This window comes from Alligator mississippiensis, chromosome 3 (assembly GCF_030867095.1).
Source record: "Alligator mississippiensis isolate rAllMis1 chromosome 3, rAllMis1, whole genome shotgun sequence".
In the NCBI taxonomy this organism is placed as follows: domain Eukaryota; kingdom Metazoa; phylum Chordata; order Crocodylia; family Alligatoridae; genus Alligator; species Alligator mississippiensis.
The window spans coordinates 17,747,711-17,767,837 of NC_081826.1; the positions used below are offsets into that span (position 1 = coordinate 17,747,711).

At 46.1% G+C, this 20,127-nt stretch overlaps 1 long non-coding RNA gene across 1 annotated transcript in view; it reads left to right on the forward strand.

Moving 5' to 3' along the window:
* The first annotated feature begins 16,475 nt into the window (after nt 1-16,475).
* The window catches only part of LOC132249059 (uncharacterized), a 160,901-nt gene continuing 157,249 nt past the window's right edge, over nt 16,476-20,127 (forward strand). Inside the window, exon 1 of the long non-coding RNA XR_009460445.1 lies at nt 16,476-16,560. This is a non-coding gene — a long non-coding RNA (uncharacterized LOC132249059). The remainder of the gene's footprint in view (nt 16,561-20,127) is intronic.

The following is a 20,127-nucleotide window of genomic DNA, read 5'->3' on the forward strand; positions in this document are numbered from 1 at the left end:
TTAGCAAAACTACATAGCCAACACTGACACAACCTCAAGACAACGAACTGACCTGCCACAGGTAAAGCAGGGGGAGCACAGTGGCCAATGTCCTGCTGCTGCAAAGGTTGTTAAAATATGCAGGAGCGATCTAAGAGGGCCATGCCTCCCACTACAGAGGAAGGCAAAAATCCTCACAGTCCATACCAATCTGACTATGGGGTGGAATTCCTTTCTGACCCCAAAGATGGCAGCCAGTCTGACACTGAGTGGAGGGGCAAGACCCTCTACTCAGGAACCTCTGGGTTGAAGTCCTAGCAGGAGCATTGGCACACCCCGGTCAAAACCCCCAGTTTTGGCTGCAGTCAACACCCAATGCTTTTGTGGATGGTGAACCCCCACAGCTGCCCCCCTCCCTGACACAGGTATCAGCAGGAGGGGGGAAAAATCCTTCCTGGCCCCATGTAGCAACCAAGAAAGCCCAGAAGCATGAGAAATACTCATAGCAGAACATAGGCATAACTACACCTAGATCACCCCCGACTAGTGTCGGTCTTTAGCTTCTTCTTGAACACCTCCAATGATGGAGAGTCCATAGCTCCCCTAGGTAGTCTACTTCACTGCCTCATTGTTCTAACATTGAAGAAGTTTTTCCTGATATCCAGTCTAAATCTGCTTTGCTGCAGTTTCAGGCCACATCTTGCTCTCTGCAGCAAGAAAGACAAGGTGTTTTTGCTCTTCTTTTACAGCTGCCCTTAAGATTTTTTAAAACTGCTATCATGTTCCCTCTTAAAAGCCTTTTTCACAAGCTGAACAGGCCTATTTCTTTCAACCTCTCTTTGTATGACTTGCCTTTCATGCCCTTTATCATTTTTGCCTCCTGCCTCTGGACCATCTCTGACTTCTCCATGTCCTTTTTAAAATGTGGAGTCCAGAATTGCACACAGTACTCCCAGCACCATACCTAGACTCCTGGTGGCCCTGGGCAAACTTTTAGTATCAGGCCCCCCCTCTGCCAGAGATAATGATAATAATAATTTAAAAATTACCATTTTCAGGTTCCCTTTCTGTCTGGGCCCTGGGCTACTGCCCAGTTTGCCCATGCCTGTGTCTGGCCCTGAGTACTGTAGATGAGGCCTAACCAGTGCCAAGTAGAGGCACTATCACCTTTTGTGTCTTGTAAATAATGTTTTTATTGATGCATCCCAAAACTGTATTCACTTCTCTGCAGCTGCATCACGCTGCAGACTCATGCTGAGTCTGTGATCTACCAAAACTCCCAGATCCTTCTCCATAGTGCTGCCATTCAGCCAGGTGTCACCCATTTTGTATTTGTATTTTTTTATTCTTCCCAAGTTGTAGCACTTTTTATCTGTCAGCGTTGACCCTCATCCTGTTAGCCCCAGCCAAGCTTTCTAATCTGTAAAGATCCTTCTGAATTGTGCTTCTGTCTTCGAACATGTTTGCAGTCCTTCCCAGTTTCATGTTATCTGCAAACTTGCTCAAGAAGCTCTCAGTTTCAGCATCTAATTTATTAATAAAAATGTTGAACAGCATTGGGCCTGGGCCAGACCTCTGTTGGACTCCACAGAGATGATGTCTCTTTGAAGCTTGTGCTGGAACAGCAAGTGAGCTATTTCACGTATGCTTTTCCATTTAGTTAGAAGGCAAATGCTAACCAGTAACATTAGAACTACCAATAATTACAGGTTTATGGGAATGTATAGAGACATAGGCCCTGACCCAGCAGTTGTTGAAATCTATAGGAACCTTTTTCATTGGTTACAGTAGCATTAGGATCGGGGTGGAGGGGGGTTGTATGTTTTTTTCCCCTGATCCTTACCTTGCTCTGTTATTTACACCAATGCAAACCACTTCCAACCTTACCTGGCAGCATTTTACACCTACTTTGCACTGGTGTAAGTGAGCACATGAGCTTGATCACTGTGGTGCCAAGAGAAGCTGATGTGCTGCCAACAGCACTCCATAGAGGAGACTGTCTGTGATTCCTTCAGTCTACAGGGCTTTATGTATCTGGTAATGACAACCCCAAGCATGAATCAAGTCTTCCCAAACCAGGTATTGGGCTTCTTTGTTTGTCTTCCGATGTCTAAGGCAGTGATACTCAACTGAGGTGCCTTGGCACCCTGGGGTGCTGTGGTGTGCCATGCAATGTTAGCACTGATAGATGGGTAAATGTGTTTCACAAGATAAACCCAGAGCTTTCAAGTAAGACTCCATACTGTTAAAAACATTCTGCTTTGTTGTCTTTCTGAGTTAATTGCATCAGAAGAGTTGCTACATTATTTTTTCTGTGCCAAAAAAGAGAGAAAACCAAGAGCTGGTATTTTCCAAAAGGTGCCTTGAGCCAGGAGTTTGGAATTTTTTTTTCTTTATTTTGCTTTCCAGAAAGAAGGTAGATGTCTTATTTGGAGGTGTGAGGTATGCATGAAAATACAGTATATAAAGTATTCAGTTGCTGAATTTACCTTGGAACCAAAGGAGAATGGATAAGATCCTGTCTATACTGGGTTAAAACCATGTTTACATGGTGCATTTCATATAGGATCACTGACCTGGAACATGCCTTCAAGTCACCTGAATGTGTGACTTCTACATCAGTGAAAGAAAAGGATTTCTCATATTGTTTTGGTGACTGTAGAGTACTTCCTTAATCAAAAGGTCAGGAGAGCAAAGAATCCTAAAAGAGGCTGACAGTAATACCTTGGCATGAAATGCAAGGGTGAATCTGATAGAAAGCATCAGCTGCCAACATATGGTAAACTCAATAGAGCAAGTGTCCAAAATGCTCTGTGTATTTGTTTCATGCTTTGGGCCTGATCTTCCTCTTCCTGAATCATAGGGAGGGTTTGAATCCATGACTTTTACTGCTAAAAAATAATTGTTTGCTGCTTGAGTTAAAGTTTAACGCACTAGTTCCCAACCTCAGGGTGTGACCAAAATAAGGGTCGTGGGGGTCCTCAGTAGGGTCACAAAGGGCCCGCAAACACATGCACATGCACACTCATGCGTGCGGCCTGGCAGCAGCAGGTGGGCAGGTGGGGCAGGACCACTGCGCACAAAGGGGACAAGGGGGCAATGGCGGCTCCCCTGCCCCTGGGCTGCTGCTGCCGCCGCACTCCGCTTTCAGCAGCCCCCGCGGCGCCCAGTTGGGAGGTCCTGTTGGTGGCCAAATTAGGGTTGCAGAAAAAAAAGGTTGTGAACCAATGGGTTAACACCTTGAACAGTAGATGTGGAGGACTCCTGCTACTTATGTGCACCAACCACTAGAGGGAGACAAAATCCACATTCTCGTTCTATAGGTTATGCTTGTACCATGATCCTTGCCTTGTATAGACACTCATACTTCTGCAAAGTCTCTGTAAAATGTTATCAAGACTTGCGTAGGACTCTGATAACCTTCTGCACTTCCAAGGAGAGGATTTTTCAAGCTGTTGGTCAGAGCGGTCGACTTGCAGATTTTTTTTTTGTAATTCTGCTGCTGTGTTGTTGTGATCTTGGTCTTTTAATCTTTCTGTGCCTCAGTTTCCCTATTGAAAAAATGAGGATAATAAATGTTATGGACCAGATTCTATTCTGCTTATTAGTCATGTGAGTGGACTTAGGTGCCTAAATGTCATTCTGTTTCATCTTGCTCAAGTCCCTGAAAATCCAGTCATGCATCTATTTTTGTAAAGTTATTATCATCTTACCCTTACGGCCAAGTCACAAAAGTAGCAAAGAGGAGGAGGATCCACCCACTTATTGTATTAACTTAAGGCATGTAAGCGCTTAGATTCAATTGTTGGTCACCTCCATGGTTGCAATAAAGTTAGACAAGCTTCCGAATGCAAGATGTTCTTCTTCTTTTGAGTGCTTTGTATTTGAAAGCTTACCAACTTCATCTCAACTATGCAGTTGGTTCAATAAAAGATACTGGATATAAAAAAGTGGATATAAAAACTGGACAGTTCTTGGACCATCATGGCTACCTCACTCCAGTGCTACAATTACACACCTAACAGATAGAAAAGAATCTAGCCCTGTATGTACTACTGGGTTATTGGGATGCTTCGGGAAGTAATATTTATAAAGGGAGGTTATTGTCCATCTGAGAGGTACAAGAGAAGAAATGAAGAAGTCCATATTCAAGTGGACACTCTCATTTGTGGGAAGTGGAGAACTGGGACCTATATGCATTATTACTCATCGCAGTAATTCCTGAGATATCATATCTTTCCCCTGACAATTACTATTTGATGTTTGAGTAATTTTGATGAAAAGGGCTTTCAAGGCAGACACACTGGCAGGCACACTTACTTATATGTTACAAAACATATTCTCCTACATATATTTCCATAAATGAAAAAAAAAAATCTTACAGTGCTGCTTCATCTTTCTCCAAACCATGAGGCTGGAACAGTCTGTGCGATGCCACTTAATACATGGTGCCTTCTGTTCCCTGAAAGAGGTTTCCAAATGTAAAGTCCCAGCCAAGGGATCCTCTGGGTGGAGCATTGTGCTATTCTTTGCAATTGTTTCTGCTGTGTAACATACAACATATTTCTCAATTTCAGCTCTTCCCTTTATTCTTCCTCTGGCAATTTTGTGTCAACAGTCTTTACCACATAGCTCCAAGAATAGCAGAAGAAAAATCCTTAAAAAAATGAATCGCCCTTTTAGCTAACTTCCTTCCCATTTCAGGCCTCTGTGTCCTGTAATGACGCCAAGCGGTATGACAGAGCATGGTATTAAGCCAGATATCTCTTCCATGGGGAGGGAGCACTCTGCTAGTAGCAAGCATTGCAGATGGGTGCAGTAGACCATTCAAAACTCCTCTGCTGGCTCTTCATACCATGCAACATATTGGCTAGTACAAGGAGGACATTTCTTGCTAGTCACTTGTCAAATTACCTACAAAATGCTGGCCAAGGTTTCAATAGAGTTGCTGGTGGACCAAGGTTGCCATCTGTTAGGCAGACCAATATCATTTTGCTGTTCCTTTGTATTGTTCTGGGGGTCCCTCCGTATCTGTCTGTAGTATCCCATCTTACACTGGGGTTGTAAACTCTAAGGCATGGTCCCTTTTTAGTTCTGCATTTACAGAGTGCCTAGCACAGTGTGGTCCTGTGCTCGGACTTGGGGCTTCTATGTCGTATTGCTCAGACATATTGCTGAAACGCGGCATGCTATGCCATGCGTGTTACCTTCCCAGCTTAGAAACTTGTGTAGCCTGTTCAGGCAGCGTTGTGCCTGGCTAGTGAGCTCAGAGAGGCAAACTCAGTGAGCCCAAGTGCAGTGCTGTGCAAACACAGCTATACTGCTTAGATGCCATGATAAGAAGTGGATATGCAATGTCATTTTTTAAGCCAGGCTGTCTTCCGTGGAATTCATTCTGCTGTCTGATCCCTGGCGTAACAACAACCAGCTCCCATTTTTCAAGGTCGTCCTTGTGTCTTCTTTCCCTCTACTTTGGAATTGCACTGCTACCTCCCTGCCAAAATGTCACTGGTCCCAGGCCTGGAAGCAACAAATATTCTGTCTGGGCTCAGGCAGAGCTTCAAAGGCTGCAGCCGCATGACCTTGCAGGACTGGAAACAGGAGCCGTATGACGCTGGAAAGGGGGGAAGCTCAGTTTCCCAGTGGAAGTCCCAGCCCTGGCTTCCAGCTCTGAATGCGCCCAAGATAATTGACTCCGTAGACGTGACGTACATAAAACAAGCTGTTTCAGGTTGGTCGTAGCTTTACTCTAGTTAATTTGTCCCTGCCCTCTCATCTCCGTGCAGTCAGGCAGATGTGATCAAAGTCTGCAGTCCCTCACCAAGTAAAATCAAGGGCTTGGAGGTTGCTCCAACTGGTGGAAATCAAGAGTCTTTCCGCTGAGACCAGTAGATTTACACCCCCATAAAAAGAATGTGGGCGTGAAAGGAAAATTGAGGCTCAAGCACTGATGAAAATTGCTCACACTAACCAAAGCTTTGTCTAGACTAGGGATTTGTCCTGATTACAGCCACTGGAGGTCAGCCATTGAGGTTAGCTGCACCAGGGCAAGCCCAGGGGTGCTGGGTTTCCATTGGTGGAGGCTGCTCAGTTTTAAACCAGGAGAATAGTCTGTGGCACAAGTGGTGCCTTTGTCCTTCCTACCAGGGCAGCTGTATCGTTGGCTGGTCACTGATGGATGCAGTCAGGAAAACCCTCAGTGCAGGTGAGGCCTCACAAGTGGAAGGATACAAAAATACTCTGCAAATATTTTAAGAAATTTTCAGCAGGATTTGTGAGATGACTTTGCTCCGGCATGTGTGACATGATGCTGTTAAGTGGGGCAAGGGTGTTTCTCCGCATAAGAACTGCATGGGTCACATAATAATAGATGAAGGTAATTTTCTTTCTCTCAGTTCATCTAGTTCCTACCCCTATCATAAATTAGCTCATGCTTCTGTACACTTTGTCTTGCTTTGTCTAGCCTCTTTTTAAATGATTCAAACTACAGAGACTCCCGTACTTCCCTGGGGAACCTTTTCTGCAGTCTAAACTATTACAATATTTTTCCTGATTGCCAGGCCTACGTTTTCATTTCATCCCATTATTCTTAGCTTGGGCCCTGGAACTGACTTAAACGATTCCTCTTGCCTTTTTGGTGTTTACACCTTTCAAAAGCTCATAGACATTTATATCCCTCTTAGTTGTCAGCTGGCCAGGCTTTTACGTATTTAGCTCTTTGCCTTTTTCCAGTATGATATTCTGGATTATATAAATAGGGAGTGTGTCATATGTAAAACAAGCAGGGTCATTCTTCTGCTCTACTTGGCAGTGGTTAAGGCCTCAGTTGGCGCAGTGAATTCAGTTTTGGACACTGCTCTTTAAGAAAAGACATTGAAAAATTGGCGAGAGCTCAGAGGAGAGCAGCAGAAATGATAAAAGGTTTGGAAAAATCAGACTTATGAGAAGCAGTTGAGAAAGACAGGCATGTTCAGTCTGCGCAGAAGACTGAGGGGAGACATAATAGCTGTCTGCAGATACATGAAGTGAGGCGATAAAGAGAGCAGGGACCAGTTATTCTCATTAGTCAGAGAGGAAAGAAGCAGCAGGAACAGATTGAAGCTGCAGAAAGGAAAATTCAGGTTAAATATGAGAAGATGTATTTCAGCTACTAGAACAATTAGGCAGTGGAACAAGCTGCTGGGAAAGGTTATGGAGTTACAATTACTAAAGATATTCCAGGCAAGACTCAACACCCTTCTCCTGGGACTCATGAAGAAAAATCCCACCCTGGTGCTGGGAAGGGAAGCACACAGCCCACTGATGACAGTCTCTTTCTCTCTCAAGCAAATTACAGTTGTTTTATTGGGGTGTCACCAACCTGACCTGTTGCTTTCAAAAAAGGATAGAGGCATAATAAGAAATAGTTGTCTCCTCAAAGAGCCTAAGTTTTAAGTGAGAAAAGGGCAGAGAAAAGAAATGCAACCCCATTTTACAGAAGGGGGAGCTGAGGCACAGAAATGAATTTACTCCCTTTCATAGATGAAATCCGGAAGAGGCAGGATGCCCCAATGTTCAACCTGGTGCATTAGCCACTAGAGCTTTCCCCCATTCCTAATCCTACTTCCTTTCCACATGACTGGGGAACCTGGTCCTGCTCTGCTTGTACGCTCTAGATTCCTGCTAAGTTCAGTGGGCATTTTGGCTGTGCAAGGAATGCAACCTCAAAGCTACACCCCAACATAAAACCCCTGGGCATGGGTGGCAAGGAGACTAGTGGCTGCTGGGTTGATCTAATGAGATAAATGTCTCATCACACAAAATGCCTTTTTTTAAAAAGTCAACCTGCTGTTCAAATCAAAGTCTTTTACTGTCAGTCCGTTTGCTCCCTTGGCATTGTCGTAATGCTATAAACCTCTTGCTAGTTAAGCAGCTTGGTGCCAGCAAAATGGCTTCAGTAGGGCTCTACCAGGTTGGTTCTTGTAATTGATGCTTGTGGCTTTCCTCGGACAAAGTCCAAGGGGGTGAGGCCTCCCCTTTTGAATGACGAGCTATATTTTTGTATGGCTTGTGGTATGTGTAGCAGATCAGAGGGTGTTACTATCTGGCAGTGAGTACTGAACTTGAAACCGCATTGCATAATTCATGAAGATTGCATTACTACTAGTTGGCTGGACCATTCTGAAAAGCCAGCAGAAAGCCCAATCCAAAGATGGTTTTAGCAATACAATTGCAAAATTGTAAGCTGGATGGTGTACATCCCGCAAGCTTTGGATGAGTTATTGTTGCTTGCCAGCCTGTATGTCTTAACACTGGAATTGCAATCCTTCCCTGCCTCAAGCTGTCACCAGCTACACAAGCACCTTAGGGGGGAAAGTTCATGGCTCAGATTCTGAGATGTGGTGGTCTGAAGCTCAGGATGGAAAGACACAAAAGTGCCCAGACTGGTTCCTGGAATAAATGAGATAAATCTGAATGCTGCTCTATTTTTGCATGGCTGTCAGGGGCCCAAATGGTCAGTTTTGGGTGGCTAGAAACCTTTTTCTCAGCCACGCTGCCATGTGAGAGGTGCAATATAGCCCCCATAGACTATTACTAGCCCCTTCCCTTATGCAACAGGAATGTCCAGGTAGCCACTTTAGCCAGCTGCTTTGTGCTGCTGCAGTAGAGTTCACAAATTGTACTTCGTGTTTTCTGAGAAATTTTACATGCAGTAAATCAGGAAGCTAAAGTCCTGTGCTAAGGGAGGTGAAGAAGAGAAGGCAGAACCTGCCACTTGGGCTGGCATGGAAGGTGATGCATACCAAATCTGCTGTCTGCTTTTTCAGTTGCAGAGTTTTATGTGAGCTCCACAACACCAGTGTTTCATGGCGACTGGGGAGTCGAATAAAGACCGCAGCAGGGAAAGCAGCCAGATCTTATGGCACATCCTCTCCAGGCCCTCTTCTGACCAGATACCCAGTCAGCACCGTACCAAGGAGTCTCCATTCATCCTGTGCACAGCACAGGTTCCTTGTAATGGTCTGTCTGGAGGTGAATGGGGCAGATTTGACCCTTGCTCTTTCCTGTGCTGGGTTCTGAGCCTGACCTTTTACTGGGGTATCACTAGCTGCCACTGCTTCTGCCACTACAGCAGAGGAAGCTAATGTTGGCATGTCCTTTTGGGAGGCTTGCTGCAGGAATCTCCTGCTCCATCAGCAGGGGAGCAATCCAAGACAAGAATGACTGCAATGATTTGGAGCAAACGCTCTGATGTTTGACTTGTGCTGTTTCCAGCTGTATTTGCACCTTTCTGTCAATTCCTCTGCAGAAAGTACAATACAGCTCATAGCCTTTCCTTTCCTCATTTAAGGCCGGGGCCTGAGCCCAAATCCATTGAGTCCAAAGGAATCTTTCCAGTGGCTTCAACTGGGCTTTGGATTTGATCCAAATATTGAAGTTCACATAGTTTTATTCCGTCCTTGATCAGACAGTCTCCAATGGAAGACTGTCTGATTAACAGCTTTAGAATTTGTCAGGTAGGGTTATTATCAGGAACATTCTCCTCTTGATCAAGAAGGTTTGTTTTATAGACATATGATGCTTTCATTTCGGCTAACTAAAATGGTGCAACAGAGCTGCTGCTACTCTGTGCAGAGAAAATGAAATTGTCTCTTCCAGTACTTCACTGGAAAAGAATTTCTAGGCAAGCTGCCTGCAGGCACACGCTGTACTATGTTCTTAGAAAGCAATAGATCTATTTAGGACTTCTGTATCTGTTAGGAATTTACTGTATGGAAAAAAAAAAAAAGAAAAAACCTCCTGGCAGGAGCTGATCCTTAGTGCTGATGGAGATTTAGAGCTTCTGAGGCTGACAAATTAATCCTAGCAGTACTTCATTAGGACCTGCTGACTATTAACTCCTGTTTGCTATGCATCTAAATTCAGCAGGAATGCACAGAAATGAGAAATGAAGCAGATTTATTTCTGAATTCTGTTAGCGCTACTCACCCACCCACAACAGGATGCTCAGGAGTGTTGTATTCAGCACAAGCAAATATATTTAAGCTTTTGTTCCTAGCAAGAGCTCCAATAAGCTTAAGTGACTCATTCGCTTTGTTTTTTTTTTTTTTTGTATTGTTGGCTCCTTCTAATACTTGTAAGTGGCACAAGCTCCCCTGTGAGCATCTGCTCCTGCTTGTTCCAAAAGCTGGTGGACAATAGTAAGTTATCTCACAGGATCTGGCTCCAGTGTATTACTTTGCTTTTCTATTCATGCACATTGCAACTCTAATAGAAACATTTCTAAGGATTCAGGGCATTTTTACACATGCTCTGGGGGTTGCAGGGATAGAGGGCACTTTAATTAGAGTGGCTTTCTAATTAAAGTGCCCACAGCTACTCTAATTAAAGTGCCCACAGTGTCTTGTGTATGAGCGTCCCCACACTTCAAAATCGTGGCAGGGGCGCTTGAACTAAAGCTGGTCATTTTGAAGCATAGGGATGCTGATACATGAGATGTGGAGGCTGGCTATAGTGTGCTAACTAGCATGCTGTAGCAGACTCTCTAATTATAGCTTGTCCTACTAGCCTCCCTGCACGTGTCCAGGCACCCACTGTCCACAGCCACACTTACCTACACAAAGAGACCTGCCTTTTCCTTGAGACATTATGCAGTGTTTGAACACCAAACTTCTCTTCCTGGTGCTCGTGCAGGGTGTCTACCACCAGCAGACTGGGTGAGGAGAGCAAGAGGATGGTGGGACCCTTTCTGTCCAGGAGAGCCGAACCTGTAAAATTGGCATGCTCTGTGCACGCTCAAAGGTATTGGAGTTAAAACATACTCTCTTGCAAACTTGTATGTGGAGTTTTAGGTGTCTTTGTTCTGAGGTTTCTGCTAGAATATGTTTCTTGCTCCCAGTTAATTGGGCCATCATTTGAAGGCACAATTTGGTTCTAACATAGTCTCACTTTAAAAAGATGAATAGATAAATGTTAAGGTTGGAAGACAGCATTAAATCATCTAGTCTGTCTTCCTGCAGCCACAGGCCATGTGACTGTGTCATAATTCAGCATAACTTCCAGAAAAGCATCCAGTCTTCTGAGGATTTCTGAGAAGAAGAATGGGTAAGTTTCTTTAGGGAGGGAGAATATGAACTTACAATTTCAAAGAGGTTCTGGGAGGCTTTTGGTTAGGGGTGGGCAAAATGGCTGTTCCAGCCAGTGGCCAGACTCCATTTCCCAGCAGCCCTTGCCTGTGTGGCTGGGGCTGATTTCCATGGAGACCCCAACAGCAGCCCCATCTGCAGCCTGCTTGCTCCACGCGGGGGCATGCAGGCAGCGGGTCACAGCTCTGCCCCGGCTCCGGACCACGCTGTCACTGCTGCAAGGAGCCGGGGCAGAGCCGCGACCTGCTGCCTGCAAGCCCCTGCCCAGAGCATGCAGGCTGCAGGTCGTGGATCATGCTCTGGATCACGCTGTCACTGCTGCAAGATCCCAGAACAGCCCTGAAGCAGCTCCCCACCCTGCCATGCACCCTGCCAGCACTGCTGGGGTCAGTCTCCATGGAAACCCCAGCCCCACCTATCACAGCACAGCTGCTGCTGGGGTCTCCATGGAAATTGGCCCCAGCCTGAAGGCAGGGGCTGCTGGGAAATGGAGTCCACTGCCAACCAGATCCAGCCCACAGGCCGGCTTTGTCCACCCCTGCTTTAGGTATATGATCCTCCTCTATGATAAGAAATCACATGGACACATTCTTATGGAAAATGGGTGAGGATAAATCATTATTTGTAAGTAGAAATAGACTTTTCAGTAGTTGTAGTTGGATTGTAAGGTCTTTGGGATAGCAGCACTATTATTTTACTGTATGTTTGTACATCACCACACCAGTTAATGACTTACCTGATTATGACCTCAGGCACTCCAGCAATATGAATAAGAAATAACAATTCTGTGCCTCAATTGAGAGAAAACAGTTTCACAAAGGAATCTAATTTTCTGAGAAGTGCCTACATACTACACTCATTGTCCTGCTTTGATGGGCTACATTTCAGAATGAAACAATCTGATAATGGTTGTTGCCAGATGAAGATGAGACAATTTTTTATGGATGGGATAACTCCCGCCCCTGACTACTAGAATGTCTGCATTCAGGAAAGTCTGGATTAAACGAGGGCTCTTCTACCAGGTCCTAACAATCACTAAGGCCCTGATCTCGAAGGTTGCACGTTGTATGCCAAGGTGAGAAGTGCCTTTAAGATACCAGAGATTCAATGAGGTTATTCTGTCACCTGCTTCCAAAACGATCAGCCCTGCTCACACTTCAAAAACGTCACAGCTAATAGCAGCAACTTCAACAAAATGAGTAGCGATCAAGGGTCGTTGGTTCTAATGAGTCTAATTTAAAAAGGAGACTTCCTGCTACCAAATATACAAGCTACAGTGAATCCTTGCTGTCTTCCTGCCTGCAATTTCCATCACTTACATCTGACAGCTCAGCTTTCCAGCTGTAATGCTTACACCGTTTTACTGTATTTCACTGTGTGTACTTGTGCCCTGGACTGTAAATTGGTATGAAGTATCATAAGTAATGATAAACTTAGTACATCCTAATAACATTTAGCTCTATTCTATGGTTTATTTCACAGGAAAGGAACCGTGTTTCCGAAAAGAGGGCCTGATCTTGACTGAAGCCTTTAGACACTAGTGCGCTACAAAAAGTGACACATTATTATAGGTATGGTGTTGCCCAGTTTTTATAATCGGGAAAACTGAGGCATAGAAAGGCTAAATCTGAGTTAAAAATCAGAAATCAGAAATCTAAATTATGAGAATTAGTGAACAGTCATAGATCTGGCCAGAGTAATGGGAGCTTTGGTTACTCTGCACCAGGGACTAGTTGCCTTGAGTGAGTAACAAAAAATAAACGGACATTTAATTTTTTTTCTTTAAATTCCATTTTCCAGAGATAATATACAAGAGTGATTAGCAGAAACCTGGAATAGACTCCAAACATCCTGAATCCTGGTTTTTGCTGCTTCACTTTTGAGTCTACAGTTGTAAAACACACACAGATATTTGTCTTCGAGGTAAATAAGGAGGTATGAACAACCAGCATTGGACAAGGTGAGAAGGTGAGACTAAGTAAGTAGCAACTAAGAAGGAAAAGCAAAATGACCCTAGCTTCCAGTTCTGTAACTCTTACTATTAGCATTGTAGAAACTTTTGTGGAATTGGTTTTGCTTGTAGATGTATAGTCTAAAAAAATCTTCCTAATGCAGTTAAAAGGCATGGTTTTGAAGGCACTGAGCAATATCATCAGAATAGGGACAGGACTGTGATGGGGGCATTACGCATGTGAGAAGCATTCCCTTATTAATACTTTAAATACTTTTCCATCCCAGGGTCTGAGCCAGTAAGAAGCTCTCTGTTCCCTCCATCAACATACTTTTGGAAAGCAATTTTATTGTAGATGTAAAGGGAGATGCAATCGTTGCCAGCTACAGGGTATTTAAACATTTTTTTTTTAAGTCATTCTTAAGTTGTATACTCTCCACAGAGTAGCACATTGGTAGGTGCCACTCCAACCTCAATTTGTAGATTTGCAATTTTCTGCACCGGAAGAAGAGAATGAAAAGCTTCAAATGGTGCCTTGTTCATCAGCTGATGTTCAGTGAGATGTGCTTCCAAGAGAGTTCAATTAGATGGGACTTCTCTCACATTAGTAAAAGGTTATTCTGCTCTCTCACTCATTAAGCGGCTGTCGCAGGGCACCTCAGTGCCTGCTCCGAGAGAGGAGAAACTGCCAGGGAGAGAGCCCTGGCAGAGCCAATTGAGCGCAGCTGCGGGTTGCCGGATCAACCAAGGGGAGCCAGCTGGCCAGAAGGGGGCAGGGCCTGGTCCTTATAAAGCCCAGGGCCGAAGCCAGGCTGGCAGTTCTCTGCCAGCAGCCAGAGAGGCAGGAGCTCCCTCAGCCGAGATATGGGGAGAAGCCCGACGGGCAAGTACAGCTCATGATAGCCCTGAGAGGATTGGGCACTATGGTTAGCCAGGGGGGCTTTATGTTTGTGTTATAGCCAGGAGGTTCTAGTTTACGTTTGGCTCTGTATATTACACCTGGAGGTTTGGGTGAGGCTGTAGGGGTTGGAGGAGGCCTCCTAAGAGGGTGTAGTGTCCTCATAGGGGCCCCAAAGAGTGTGGGGTGCCCCAGCGCCAGTGAGGGTGCGGTCTAGCGCCAAGAGGGCACATTACTTGCACAGCGCCAGTGAAGGCGCAGCTCGCACGCCAGTGCAGGAGCAACTGGCGGCGAGGAGCACGGCCAGTGGGTCGCAGGCGCAACCAGTAGGTTGCAGATGGGGGACATAGACCCCCAGAGCGCGTGCGGGGGACATAGACCCCAGCCCCAGAGCGAGGGGCGATTTCATTGAGAAGCCCAGGGTGGGCACGGCGAGCCCCAAAGAGGGGGAGCGCCACATTGTATTATTGAGAAGCCCCGTGGGGGCACGGCAAGCCCCAAAGAGGGGGAGCGCCATACTGAGGAGCCCTAGAGAGGGGCGATACTGAGGAGCCCTAGAGCGGGGCCATATCGAGGAGCCTGAGACAGGCATAGCGAGCCTGGCCGTGGGCTAGTGCAGCAACACCCCTCAGACCGAGGCAGGGCGCTGCGGTTGCCCCCAAGAAGACGGGGAGTAACAGCGCGGTGAGCCGGGGTCAGAGAGGGTATCCGTGCGGATGGCCAGGGAAGGGCCGAGGCCCGCTAGAGAGTCCCTGAGCGGGACCGCACCATCAGAGGAGGCCCAGTGAGAGGCGGGGCACGAGAGAGAGCCCAGAGTGGGCTATACTATAGAGGAGGCCCGGGAAGCGGGCGTGCAGACCTAACAACGTCCATTATATCTGCGAGGCTTGGGGCGTGGTATTAGGGGCTGGTAGGAGCCACGCATAGCCCATAAGGCTAGGGTGTCCGGGGAATACCCACCATATCGGGAGACCCCCAGGGGGTCTGGAAGAACCGCGGGGACAGAGGTCCCGAGTAGCCATGCCCAGGGAGTCATAGGCAGCCTCCCAATCATATGTTCCAACAAGACGTGGCAGGCGAGAATTAGAGGATGCCTTGGGCCGGCCTGACACGGAGCGAGGGACCTCAAGGAGATCACGGCCCTCCGCGAGGACCCCGTCGTGACAGCGGCGTTTTACCGAATGGACTGCCATAATGTTGGCCAGTACTATGAACTGAAGTAGGGAGTGCTAGAAGTGAAAGCAGGAGTCGCAGTGACGTGAAATGAAGAGCAGTAGGGTTGCTATAGCAGACTCGTCCTCTGTGGACTGAATGCAGAGCGGGGTAACACACTCTGGCCAGTGGACTATATTACCTTCTGTTTACACTGCAGTAGAAAGACTGGAATTAAACCCCTTGTGTTTAGTTAACTGAAGTTAAAGGAGTGATACAAACTACACACTCATTTGCAAGACTATCTTGAGGCTTCATAACAGAGTTAAAGTTTCCCCTCCAGTGATTTTGCATCCTACTTCTCATTGCTCAAAGCAGGAAAGGGATTCCAGGAGCCCCAACGTGCTGGAAAATTTGACTCGATGAAGAGCGTCTCTAAAAAGTTTCATGCTGGCTGTGATTTCACCTTATTAAAAAAATAGAGCTATATTGTTTTCTGCAGGGAAATGAAAAGGACGCTAAGAACTTGCTGTGGCTTAGCCCCTCTTCTGGGAATGTGTTGGGGTCAGGGGGAGTTGCAAATCATTTTCCTGCTCTGAAAAAGAACCAGCCCAACAAGAGATCTGTTCAGTACTGAAGTCTTAGTGGGTTGTTTTCTCTGTGAAAGTTAGAGGTGTTCCCGCTCTCCTCTAATTCTTCACTAGTTCTACATAGTGGCCTGTCAAAAGACGAGATCTGAGTCACGCTTGCTTTGCTGCGAGGTTGCTGTGAATCACGCTTGCTTTGCTGCAAGGTTGTTTTACCCATGATGCAAAGCAGTCCACTATATAGTGCTATATAAGGCAAATATAGCACTGAGATGTAAAATGCCTCACTGGAGCCTAATTTAGAAATCAGATTCAGAGTACTAAGCCTACTCCCTAGCTTCATTTACTCTGTACCAGAACTGCTGGAATGAAGACCATCTTGAAGACTTCATATAAACTCTAAATATTCAGGTACGAGAGAGACAGCCTTTCTTCCCTGCTGTTTCATAGTCTTTTCCACCTACATTTTCCCAAAGGTTCCAGTTTCACAGCAAGCACATGATTTCAGTAACTATCTGGCAGTCAGGACTGGTAGTCAGCGGTTTTGTGTCTTCTCTCTCACTGATTGTCTCTTTGACCATGTGCCCCCACTTGATCACCCTAAAAGCAGGTTTAATGAATAACACATAACTCACAGGAATGGGGTGAGACTTGTAAAACCTGCAATGGAAGGTGACCTATGGAAGGAGCATCACAGGTGATCAGCTGTGGAGGATGATAGGATTAATGAGCTCAGGGTCTTATACCTTTGCAAACCTAGGACTCCAGAAAGAGCTCAGTCCTCTGAAAAGTGGAGTACCTCTTAGGAGATACTGAGAGCCCTCAGTACCCTGTAGAAGGCCCTTGCAGGAATCTGGCTTCAGAGAGGTACATTTTAGATTTGAAATGCAATCTCACAAGAAATGAGTGAGAGATGGGGGAAAAAAGCAAAGGGACCTTGCTGGTACTTAAAGGTGAGAACAACATCTGCTGCCTTCCTCTTAAATTCTGCTACCTTCTAAACAAAAAGATGGTTATCTATTGTACCTATTCTGGCCATTAAGGTTGTAATGTAGATCATTAGCAGAGCGTGTAATGAGAGTGTAATTCCCTTTAAAAGCATATTCGGTGTTACAGTTCAGAACATTGCAGGTCTGTTAAGCATGCTCTTAATATTACCAGAAAGCAGCAAAATGCGTTAAATCCACGAGGAAAAGGACTTGTAGACAGACTCCCAGTCTGAGTTTCAACCGTGAGACCTGGCATAGAGTCTTTAATTCTCCTCTCGCTTAGTTCCTCTCAGCAGAGCCCCTCAGAAAATAGTTTCCATAATTCTCAATTGTTCCATACGACGCATTTTGGAAATACTGGTAAGAATATATATATTTTTGGAATGGCATATGCCTAAGAGCTTGCAGATGACTCATTTTATCTTGGTAAAATCCAGTAAAAAAGGATCTACTGAAGGTTTAAGTTTGTTTATTGGTTCTAGGTACCCAACTGTCTCTTTTTAAAGAGCAGATCAGGTTCTGGAGAGTAAGGAGGGGACTGGAAATGAAATGTAAATACACTTGTCTGCTATTAAGTTCTTCTCAAAGGACTCCTGGCTGCTGCTAGAAGGGGAAAACATTACAATAACGGTTTCTTATCTTCAGTGTTTGGTTGTGCTGTACACTGACAGCAAATAGGAGATGAGTGGCTGACAGAAGCATTTTCAATGGTGTGTAGAAAAACAAGCCAACATCACAGACTTAACTGGCTTTTCTGGCTCTTTGTTCTGAACAAAGCCAAATCATTGCTTACAGTTTTCAGTGTACAATGTGTGCACCTCACCGTATTGAGGTTCCTTCTTTAAAATACTGCTTCCCCCAAACCTGCTCACATTCGCTCACTTTGTTAAACAATCTGCATACTTCAGCGATAACCTATTTCTACCAGGTATGGCAGTTTGCATAGGTTTTGCCTGTTCTTTTACACTGACAGACTAGATGCTCCATTAATAGGAGCATTGCCAGCAGATCAAGGGAAGGGGTTTTTCCCCTCTGTGCAGTACTGGTGAGGCCACATCTGGAGTACTGTGCCCATTTTTTGGACCCACCCCTCCACTACAGAAAGCATGTGGACAAATTGGAGAGAGTCCATCAGAGGGCAACAAAAAATGGTTCAGGGGCTGGGGCACATGCCTGCTGAGGGAACTGGGCTGATTTAGTTTAGAAAGAGAAGACTGAGATTTAATAGCAGCCTTCAACTACCTGAAGGGGGTCCAAAGAGGACGGGACTAGACTGTCAGTGGTGACAGATGACAGAACAAGGAGCAGTGGTCTCAAGTTGCAGCAAGGGAAGCTTAAGGTAGATATTAGGAAAAATTTTCACACTATGAGGGTAGCACTGGAACAGGTTACCCAGAGAAGTTATGAATCTCCATCTTTGGAAGTTTTTAAGATCCAGGTAGACAAAGCCTTGTCTGGGATGATATAGTTGGGGATGGTCCTGCTCTGAGCAGAGGGTTGAATTTGATGACTTCCTGAGGTCCCTTCCAAACCTAATTTTCCATAATTCTGTGTTTCTGCTGTGAATGCACATTCCTAGTGCTTTTCAAATGTAGGTCCCTAAAGTTGTGCATACAAATCTGTATTTGGGGGATGAAAATAAACAGACCTGATTTTTCAGTGTGGACCATCTTCTAATGGAAGTTGCAACTGCTTCAAAAACAGGCCATGCTTATTTGGGTGACTGAATATAAATCTAGATGTCTGACTTCAGGAACCAAAATTTGGTTAATATGTGTAATGGGCTCACTATCTCCCTTTGATTATGAGAAGGGGCCTTTGTCACTTAACTTTCCCAGGATACCAGGCGTTAGGGCCTAATCTTCCATCATTACAGTTTTTGTGGAAGGTTTGCCATTAAATAGGAGCAAGCTCAGGGTCAAAATGTTAAGCAGACTGGCTGCTTGCTTGTCTGTTGGTCAGTTCAAGTCCCACCTTGCCCAATGTTTCATGATTCTCTTCACAGCTGGCTTGATCCTTAAGCTTCATTGAGATATATGAAATAAAAATGCTGTGCTTGAGGTCATTTCTTATGAGTTTCCCTTGGAAAGTTGGGTTCTAGGTCAGTGGGGTTTAATCTTTTGGCCCCATGGTCCAAAAGAGTAGTGGGACTGGCATATGGACCCCACATGCCAGAATCGGACCTTCACGGCCAAATCAGGCTCTTTGCCTGTCAGGATTGGGTCCTGAGACCGAGCACTGCATCTGTCCAGTCCCATACTGCACCTGTCAACTCCATATTGCCCCATCCAGCCCTATGTGCTGGGATTGAGGTCCACTGCTGCCTCCATTTGGCCCCACGTGCTGGGATAAGTGCCCTGGACTAAATTCTGCCTCTGTCCCATCACACGTGCCAGGATCAGGGCCCTGGGGCCCTTTGTCACCACAGCCTAGTCCTAAGTACTGGGGTCAGGGGTCTGGGCCTCTTGCTGCCTCCGTCTGACCCCAGATGCCTGCATTGGGGCCCTGGGGCTCAGTGCTGTCTCCATTCAGCCCTGTGCCCCACACTGCCTCTGTTCTGCCCTGCATGTTGGGATTGGGTCTTAAGCTGCCCTGTGTACTTGATACAGCACATAGGGCCACAACCCGTGGGTTTCCCCGTGGACTCCTAGGGGGCTTGTGGGCTGAATGGCATAGCACTGGTTTGGTCCCGGGGGACTGAGCACCTTTCTCTAGATCTTAGGGTAGGTCAAGTAAGGATGGGTGGGTGAACGGAGCATGAGCCCTGGGCACTGTCTGAGAGAGGGACACCAGGATGGAGCTGGGTGCCTCACCCTCCTGTACCCCATCCTCTGCTCCCACCTCCGGTTCTGGCAGCTGAGAGGGCAGAGCAGCAGGAGCTGTGGAGAAGCAGGAGCTGGAGGCTCACAGCTGCTGGGGTGAGATGCCACCTCTTCCTTGTGGTTTTTTTTTTTTTTTTTTTTTTGTGGCCACAAACTGGTGTTTTTTGGCTGCACAACACATCAGCAGCGTAGAAATGAGGCAACGTCTCCCCATGCAGCAGTGAACTATCACGTCCTGCTCCTGGGCACCCCCTGGAAAAACCAGAGTTGGAAGGAAGGTGCAGGGAGAAAGGGGTAGGGATGAGAGACTGCCCAGGGCACAGTACTGGCCAGTTATGCCTTTGCAGTTGAGTCAGGCACGTGTAGTGAGTGGGGACTTCCGCATGCTTAGTGGTGCTCAAACTCCAGCCTGCAGACCAAATGCAGCCCATAGGACTGTGTCATTTGGCTCATGGGGCCCCCTGCAAGTCCAAAAAGCTTGGCAGAGAGAGCATGATGGCAGAGTTAATTGTCACGGCTTTCCGAGCTGTGGTAATTAATGCTGTCACTGCTTCCCTGCTGTCAAATTTCCACTCACAAGGAGCCCTGCAGGGTGGATGACATGGCTCCATGCATCAGATGAC